The sequence below is a fragment of the Tachypleus tridentatus genome, chromosome 10, assembly GCF_004210375.1.
Source record: "Tachypleus tridentatus isolate NWPU-2018 chromosome 10, ASM421037v1, whole genome shotgun sequence".
Classification (NCBI taxonomy): Eukaryota; Metazoa; Arthropoda; class Merostomata; order Xiphosura; family Limulidae; genus Tachypleus; species Tachypleus tridentatus.
Window position 1 is genome coordinate 82,353,717 of NC_134834.1, and position 9,341 is coordinate 82,363,057.

The 9,341-nt window shown below is 33.6% G+C and overlaps 1 pseudogene across 1 annotated transcript in view; it reads right to left on the reverse strand.

The window, feature by feature from the left end:
• Nucleotides 1-6,333, reverse strand: part of LOC143229718 (uncharacterized) — a 43,658-nt pseudogene extending 37,325 nt beyond the window's left edge. Inside the window, exons 1-4 of the transcript XR_013016021.1 lie at nucleotides 6,198-6,333; nucleotides 5,985-6,035; nucleotides 5,174-5,321; nucleotides 255-424 (exon numbers count right to left, since the gene is read on the reverse strand). The product of XR_013016021.1 is annotated as an uncharacterized LOC143229718 (transcript). The remainder of the gene's footprint in view (nucleotides 1-254; nucleotides 425-5,173; nucleotides 5,322-5,984; nucleotides 6,036-6,197) is intronic.
• Between the last annotated feature and the right edge of the window lie 3,008 nt (nucleotides 6,334-9,341).

The following is a 9,341-nucleotide window of genomic DNA, read 5'->3' on the forward strand; positions in this document are numbered from 1 at the left end:
GATGACTGTTTAAATATACATTAATTTTTGTGACATCTGCTGCTGGCGTTATTAAAATCATCTTTCTTTTCTTTTTTTTTGCTACATGTTATTATAAACCTTAAATTAGTAACAGAATGATGTATTTACGTTGTCAAAGAATGGAAAAAAAATGTTGAACAGAATTTCCATTAAATACAAACGAAGAACAGGAGACGCTTTAGTTATCAGACATACTGGTGATTTATTTTATGTGTACCACATTGTGCGCTTACCGCTTGGCCCCATCACAGAAAGTAACTCTCCTGGACGGACTTTTCCGCTAACACTGCACAGGATTTCTTTCTCTCCGGAGAAGACGCATACATCCCGGAAAACTAGTTCTGCAGGCTTTCGGTTCTGTTTCAGGTTCACGCTAGCCATTACGTTACCGTAATCATTTGCCCTAAACGAATACAAAGATACTTAACACCTATTGAAAATACATAGATCTGTATGTTTAACATGTATTCAAAAACGTGTCTCTGGCGTAGATTGAAAGGAAATAATATTTAATATAGGTTGAAAATACGTGTCTGTGATGTAGAATGAAAAGAAATTTAATATATATTGAAAACATATAACATATAACATTGAAAGCGTACCTCTTATGTAGTCTGAAAAGAAATAATACTTAACGCAGATTGAAAATATATGTATCAGCGACATTGGATAAAAAGAAACTCGACTTGGCTGTCATTTTTATCTTTATTCACGTGCTGGAAACGTAACTCGGTTCATTTCAGTGACGTAAAAGAAGGAATATCTGACGGTACTAAAAATAATAGAATACTTAAAGTAGAAAATATTCTTTCGTATGTATATTATTTGGAACTTGTGTAAACTATTTACTCAGAATAGTTCCATTATACCTACAACGTAAGACGGAAGAAAAACGAAGATATTATATATATATATGTATATGTGGCCCGTAAGTCCCTACCCATCCATATGTTATTATGTTATATTCAATGAAACAAATGATGAGTTAAAGGCAGCTGTTACCGGGGCATTTGGAACAATAACCCCTGCTATGTTGAGGAAAATGTCTCACAGAACATGGCGTCGCATAATATTATACAGCGAGAATGAGGGACAGCACACAGATACACTGGATACATAAGATATATGGATGGGTAGGGACTTACGGGCCACCCTGTAGACATAACAAATTGTAACTTATATCAATAAATTAAACAACTCACAACAAATAATTTAAGGTTAACCACTGAATTATTAAAGTTATTAAAAGTGCGCGGAGACGGATCGAATACATCACTGATTATAATAAAACACATGTGACATTCAAGAGAGGGCACTGAACCTCACCATATGTATCTTGACTTACGTTACATAAGTACGAGATTCTCACACTTGACCTCTGGCTCCAAACGTATATAATAATTAATAAACGCTAGTCTCTGTATTACTTTGGTGACTGCTCTCTAACTATTATTTTTCTTACATATATTTTATTATTCAAAGTAAAATAGTGTTATCTAGTAAGTATATATTAGTACGAGCCCCCATCCCCCACCACAACGGCTCAGCACCAACTGATAAGCTTGAAGGTTTATAACGCTAGAAATCGGCTGGCGTAACGCAGATAACCACTTGTGCAATAAAGAAATAAGTATCACTCTAATATTTCTGGTACATATTCATAGAAAATGTTTAACCGAAAATACATTGAATGAGGGCTACCGTGTGAAAAACTAGCGAAACTAAGTTTTAGAGTCAAAAGCCGCATAAAAAACAAATATTGTATTTTTTTAACATTTATAGAAATGAGCATAACACATAGTGTTTGGAAAACATGCTTCCGTTTTGAAACCTTCAAGAAGCCATAAGATTTGAGGGTACGCTGTTAAAAAAGAATCGGGTAAAACAAATTAACCAAATCTGACCATTAGGTTAAACAATATCTTCAATGTTGTGACAAAATTATTTCATGACAAAAAGTAGGCTTAGAGTCGTGATCTTAGTATTCAAAACAATAATAAACAAAAATACAGTTCTATCTCAAGTTAGTCACAATAAATATCCATAGCTTGTACACGATAGTTGGCTAGTTTTAACACATGAATAGAGCTCTCCAGTTTGCTTTACAAACTTTAAACTCGCATAAAAGTTTAAGTTGTTTTATGTAGTTTACGAGAGAGTTTTTATGACAACCTGTTAAACTTTATACTGGATTGAAATGTTGCATAGGCACGGCATGGCCAGATGGGTTAAGGCGTTCGGCTGGTAATCTGAGGGTCGCGGGTTCGAATCCCCGTCACACCAAACATGCTTGCCCTTTCAGCCATGTGGGCGTTATAATGTGACGTTACGTATTCATCATTGAAGCTCAAAGAGCAAATGAATGTTGAATATGGAAATAGGATATCTTTCTTCCAGTGATCATGACGATCAGATTTGGTTAGTTTGAGTACTCTCAGTTTAAGTGATGCTCAAAGCCTCGTAAACATGATCTTATTTTGTTACGTGTTAAGCTCCAAGCTGCATAATGACTTATCTGAACTGTGTTCACAGCGGGTACCAACACCCGGCTTTTAGCGTTGTATACAAGTCTTCGAGCTTACTGTTAAGACACTAGGGGGCATATGGTTAAACATATCAAATCTGCAGTGATCACCTCATATCGGAATCACACATTCCTTGAAGTTATAATCCTCCAAGATAAAATAAACCAAAGGTAAGTTTCGTGCCCCCAAAAAAACAAACTACAAGAGGTAAGAAACTGATCTTACAACCACCTTAATATTGCGCTTATTTACAATGATGTTGGTTTCATATAATAATGTAACTGAACGCATTGTTTATCAAACTTAAAGGATATTTCTGTTCTGGACGGACGAGGAAAAGAAAACTGTTGTTGTTTTCTAAAAAAATAAGTACAGACAATTTTGAATTAGGGTTAAAGTATGAAAACTTTAATTAGTATATTTTTGTGTCCAGGGATGGTGTTACTCATTCTGGGGTCCCGGGCAGAATTCAACAAATAATAAGAAAACTCAGAAGTAGATTAAAAGCATAGCATCGGGGGCCGTTCCATGTGTGAGGCCCCGGGCGTCTGCTCAGTTTGTCCAGTGGATAAAATCGCACATGTTTGTGCCTATCCACTTACACACATAAAGACCAGAAATAATTTAAACACATTTTTAATTAAGTATATCATTTTAATTTTATTGTACCAGAATTCCATGAGAGTTATATTTATGAAGTTGTCGTACAATTGTACCAGATGTCTGAAGTTCTTTTCTTTGTAGTGAACAGTTGCAAATCACTGTGCACTTACTACACTAATAAACATTGTTTTTCTTATTATTTGATTCATTCACTCGTAGTTGGTTTTGCTTTACGAGTACTATACTCACAGTTATCAAGTTACGATACACATGAGTACCTTGAAACTTTAAGACAGAATACATTCAGGTTATTTTAAAAATAATAAACTGAAGTAAGAGATACCATCTGTGATCCGTCCAACACTTGAGGATTAACTCTTACATGTAAAAATGTTGTTTTCTGGATGTTCTCAACTATTTGACGTACTTTAATGGCACTTGCACGAAATACCGCGTTACGCCGCAGGGTTCAAGGGACCCATCCTATGAATTACAGAAGCCTCAATTCATCGATCAGACTTTTTCATTATACCCAATAATTTCTAAGCTACCCCGAAAAAGATTACTACCCCCCTATAAAAAACAAAAGAACAACAACGTTAGGACATTCCCCCCCCCTCCCCCCGTGGTATCCGATCGCTAATGCCAATTTTAGTTCGATATGGCGTTCACGGGTTCACGAGAAGGGATGGAGGGTGGAGATTACAAAATGTGATGTTGGGTTCAGATTCAGCAACCTTGAAAACATAAACTTAGACCCCACCACGCCATAAAAATAAGGAAACCTTCGCCCCACCCTGACTCTGTCTGCCAAGTTTGGTCCTGCTTGTTCTTAAACTGTGGGCGGAGTTAACTCAGCTAGAATACAGGGATACATACAAAGTATAGGATGTTAGATCTCTTAACACAGTGATTCTCCATTCGGCAATAAATGTATTTATTATGAATATAAGGTGGAAGCAGTGTAGTGTAACTTCATATTACGTTTTATCGAATTTTTAAACATTATTATAAATCGTGGAAGGGTAATATTATGCAGTTTTCTGAAATATGGGTATTCTGAAAATAATTGTATTATGTTAGTTAAAAACCTGCTGTAGAATAGTAGTTAAAAGCTGATATATTTTGATAGTATAAAATAACTATAGTATCACAGTTTAAACTGACTGGACAATGATAAAATAAAATAACTGTAGCATGATATTATAAAATAACAATTATATAATACTATAAAGTAACTGTAATCTGATAACACAAATATATCGAAAGCTACTTTCAAAATATCCCCTATAAATTACTTAAATGTTATTTTAAGTTCCTAATCTTTTGAAGTAAAGCTGTATTGGTATATTGCTTTTAATATATATATATATATTTGTATATGTATTTGTATTTGTATATATTTATATGGAGTAGTCGAAATAACTTAGATTCCTTTTCCAAGTACCTGTTTTTGGATCCCCGCTGTTTTCCCTGTATAAAAACATATCGGTTGAATTTTAGGTTGAAATAAGGTTTATAAGTATTCTTTGTTGGGCTTGATAGAAAGCAATAATAATATTATTAATTCGTTATTTCTTATGCCACTATTTATGTTTTGAGTCATTTTAAAAAATCTATGAAATCTGGATACGTCAGGTTTAACAACATCCCAGTGTCTTAGATACTCAAGGTACTAACAAAATATGCAATGTCTCTTATCACTAACTTTCTGTGTTACCTTTAACTCTCCTACACGCTGTATAGAACCTTTTAAAAATAATTTAATGCAAGTGAAACTGAAACTAACTTTTAAACTGTAATAATATTAGATTTTGCAAGATATTAGCTTAATATATAATTGATTGGATTAAACAGACCAGCTCTCCATCTCTAAAGTTCAGTCAAATATATTATAGTGTATATAAACGTTACTGACTAAATTAAGAACGTTCTCAGCGCATTAGAAATGTCGTTGTATTTTTTCTTCCTATCTCCCTCTATCATAGAAAATGTTTATTATAATGTTTCTACATATCTCTTACCTACAACGGTGAGCTTCATTATCTGCGTAATGAGGATCCGCCCCTGTTCTTAACCTTGGAGAGGTCGGGTCCAGAAAACGAATCACTTCCAGGCCATAACTCAGAGGCAACAACATGTTTCTTTTTCCAGAGGACTACAGTTCCATATCTGCTTAATTACATATTTTTTAAAAAAAGACTAGTTCGATCACACATACGCGGATCAGTGATTCATAACTGATACAGCTTAGTTGTAGCAACCAACATAACACATGATAGGATTTCTATCTAGATCTTCTTAATTACAGAAATATCTCACCCACTCAGTAATATCCGTTAATTAGTCTCAATGAAACATGTTTATTCTAAAGAGTTTTAAATTTAAACTAATGCAAATTCAATATCATAATTTAAAAAACTATCGCATACATTAACAGTTGGATCATTATTTAATTTCTGTAGAGCATATTAGTGTATAGAAGACGTATTAATACTAAAAATAAACCACTTTGTAACACCAAAATGTTCTTATTTAATTATACAATCAACGTTTCGCTTTACAGCTTCTTTAGGACGTTCGCAAAAACATAAACCGAAACTGACAGTACAATGTTTCAAAATAAAGCTGAATCGTTATTTTTAAATATATTTTTACATCAAATATTTAATATATATTTTAGTTCTAAATACTTAATTGAAGCCGTCGATCTTAAATGTCTAACAAATACGAATTTCGGTTTTTACAGGGTCCTCATAAAATTACGTTGTTTTTTTTTAATTACAGAAATATATACTTTCAAACGAATGATTTCGCTATCACAATACCACATACCTTGTGCAATAGCTCTTTGCTTGAAGTTACAACAGTCAGAGCGTTCCACTCCTATATGAATACAAAATATCAGCTGTATAAAATTATTATCGTAAAATATCAAATATGACATGACAAGAAACTGTACCAGACTTTTTGTTTCTAAATCAAGCATAGCACGTAAATAATAAACTCGGTTCATAATTTTAAAACAGAACAGAAACCAATACCTACTTCAGGGCAGTTCAATTTCTTGACTTAAATTATATGAAATAATATCGAGTTATGTGTACGGTTTGAAATTTCCATTGGGCACAAACAACTTTGCATGTTTCTCGCCAAGTTTGCCAGTCTACCGATCACTATAAACGGTTAAATACAAACGAGCCGCGTGCTCTCTAGACACGCATAGCAACATCAACGAATCACGTGGTCCTTACATCACTCACTCCAATGTTGGCAGGCAGCAAGCCGCCTTGTTACCAGAAAGAAAGGAAACTTTCTTTCTTTAATTACAGACAGAATATAACAGTAGAGAGCTGTATATTGCCATAGGTAAATATACATAATAGGAGAGTCTCTATTTATTAAGTATAATCAAACATATTAAGCTTGGAAGAAAATTATATAAACATATAACATAACTTTCAAGTTGATATTATTTTTATTGTTGTTGTTACTTTGAGAACGTTGTATTATTGTTGTCAGTTTTGTAGGGAAAAGCTGCACAATGGGTTATGTGTGATCTGTCCACCTAGAAGAATCGAGCCCCTGATTTATAGCGTTGAAAGTCCGTAAACTTACCGCGAATACACCAGCAGACGAGAAAGTTTAGTGAAATATATTTTATTGTTTTAAACCAAGTCGTTTCGATGAGTTGCAATAATAACAAACATTTTTTTAAACTAAAACTACATATTTTAAGTTGGGATAGAAATAATAATTAATATTAAAAGTTGGCTGGTGTATATTTATAATAAAAATATTCAGGAGTTAGAAAATAAAATAATCTTAATATGTAAAAAAATATTAATATGATTCTCATCTTTTTGTGACGTACGAAACGGTGGGAACGAAACACTATATATCTCATCTCTTCTTTTTTGTGTTTTTTTCCCCGCACTCCCGCGTTCTCTTCCTATAAACTCTTAAATTGATTAATAGTTTTCAATTTCAGTTGTACGGTAATTCTTCGGATTGCATGATTCCAAATTTTTCGTCGCGACTTGACAAAATATCTGATGTTTACGAAAAACTAACGAACGATCAAAATATGACGAAAATTTGATTCCACGGATGTTAACTTTAAATTTATTTGGTTATCATGCTTTACGTAATATATAAGTTATGCTTTTATGTCCTTTTTCAAAACTGGTAAATCGAATTTCAGTAACACATGTACACGTGCCTTGGTGTCGTCAAAAAGTTCATAACGCAGCGTTTTTCTCGTCACCCCTCACCAACATATTACACAGTTCGTAATTTCCCAACTTCTTTACGTAACACTGGTTTATTAATCTTTAACCCAGACGCTTCAAGTAAAAAGACAACTTGAAACATCGATTTAGTGTATTTGTTTGTTTGTTTTGAATTTCGCGCAAAGCTACACTAGGGCTATCTGCGCTTAAAGCACTTAATGCTAAGTAAAAACTGAAGAAGTCAATTTTTCGAAAGCGCTCGAGTCTTCGGTCTCGTTTGAAAACATTAGAACTTTTGTAGATGATCCTTGTACAAACCTCTTAAGACTATATCTTGATGTGTCAGGATCTTTAATGGTTGATTAAATAAACTTGAATGTACTTAGAGACGCCATTCCGTGAAAACAAAAAACAGTGCAAGAGTATATGAGTTAGTTCGTTGAAATTTTCAGCCGACTCAGATACTCCTATGTAGCAGAACAACAAAACCCTAACACGCACATGCGCGTGTGAATATTTTCCTCGTCGGTCATTGACTTCTTATGAGCAACTACAGCCGTGTCAGAATAGAATTCTTTGATAAATTAATTATAAAGACTAGTTAATACGTTTCCTTATCAAACCTCTCTTTCACGTCCCACTCTTATAGGAACCAGAAGAATATCCCTAATGATACATTCTGAGAAAAACCTTTTTTTTTCTATGACACCTTAAGTTAAAGATGTCGACATTGCGAAAACAGGAGTAAAAATTGGAGTTTTCAACTTCATTTTAAAATAATTTGGTAATTCTTTTTTTTTAAATATTATATACAGTGAGGGAATTGTCTTTATTTTAGTTATTTACTTGTCAAACTGATGTTGCAAACTTAAAATATGGCAACAACAACATAAAAAAACCTGCTGTGATACACAAAGAAAACACTTTTTTTCTAAGAGTTCTTTCCAGTGGCCATGCGGTAAACTTGATGGCTTAGAAGCTACAATTTTGGGTTACTCTTTTAACAACAATGAGTGGGATTGACTCTTACATTATAACGTTCCCACGACTAAAAGGGCGAGCATGTTTGGCACGACGAGGATACGAACCCGCGACCCTCAGATTACGAGTCGCACGCCTTAACACACTTGGCCATGCCGGCCCGCGCGAGTATCGAAACCTGATTTCTAGCGTTATAGGCTCTCAGGCTTATTATTATAAATCATGAAAAATCTTCCTTATTTAATTCAGCGTAGCAATCATTTGGTTTGGTTGTATTGAAAGTTTATTAATTAATAATTTTATAAATGTACGTATCCTATCGCGTGATAATGATATTAAAAAAAATGTCCCTACATATAAATAGCCTTCAAGATCAAATGAAATTAGGGCGACTCATTTAGAATGGTTTTGAATGTATTCATCTATATATTTCTTGCTCTGAGAATCCAAAAGATTTATGAAAACATCAATTTAAACAAATCTTAAGCCTTAGAGCACCAATCGGCACAAGAATCACAGGTTTAAAACGTGTTTCTCTTTAGCGGCAAGCTTGAGAGCTTAAAATGTTTATAATCGTATTTGATGGGTATGATATACAGTGCACAGATACGCCATTGTGTAGCCTTTGTGATTAACATCAAATAAACAAAACAGTGAGTAACAAATAGTGGCATACTCTGAAAGCAGAGGACCGCACTTGAGTAACAAATACATTGTATTCTGTCTTGTTTTACTTCACTTTTTCTTTGTCGAATGTCTATGTTGTTCAAACTAGATAAAAATGTCAAACAATATAAAATAGGAAAGCCACATAATGAATAAATTAAATAGCTAACTGCAGACTCAAGTAAGAAGATTTTACTAACTGATGATAAGTACAAATATGAAATAACACTATATGCGTATTAAGGAAATCAAAAATCGAAGAAATGAACGGTTAAAAATATTATAGTACTGTAGTTTCAAGAGCATAGCTGTC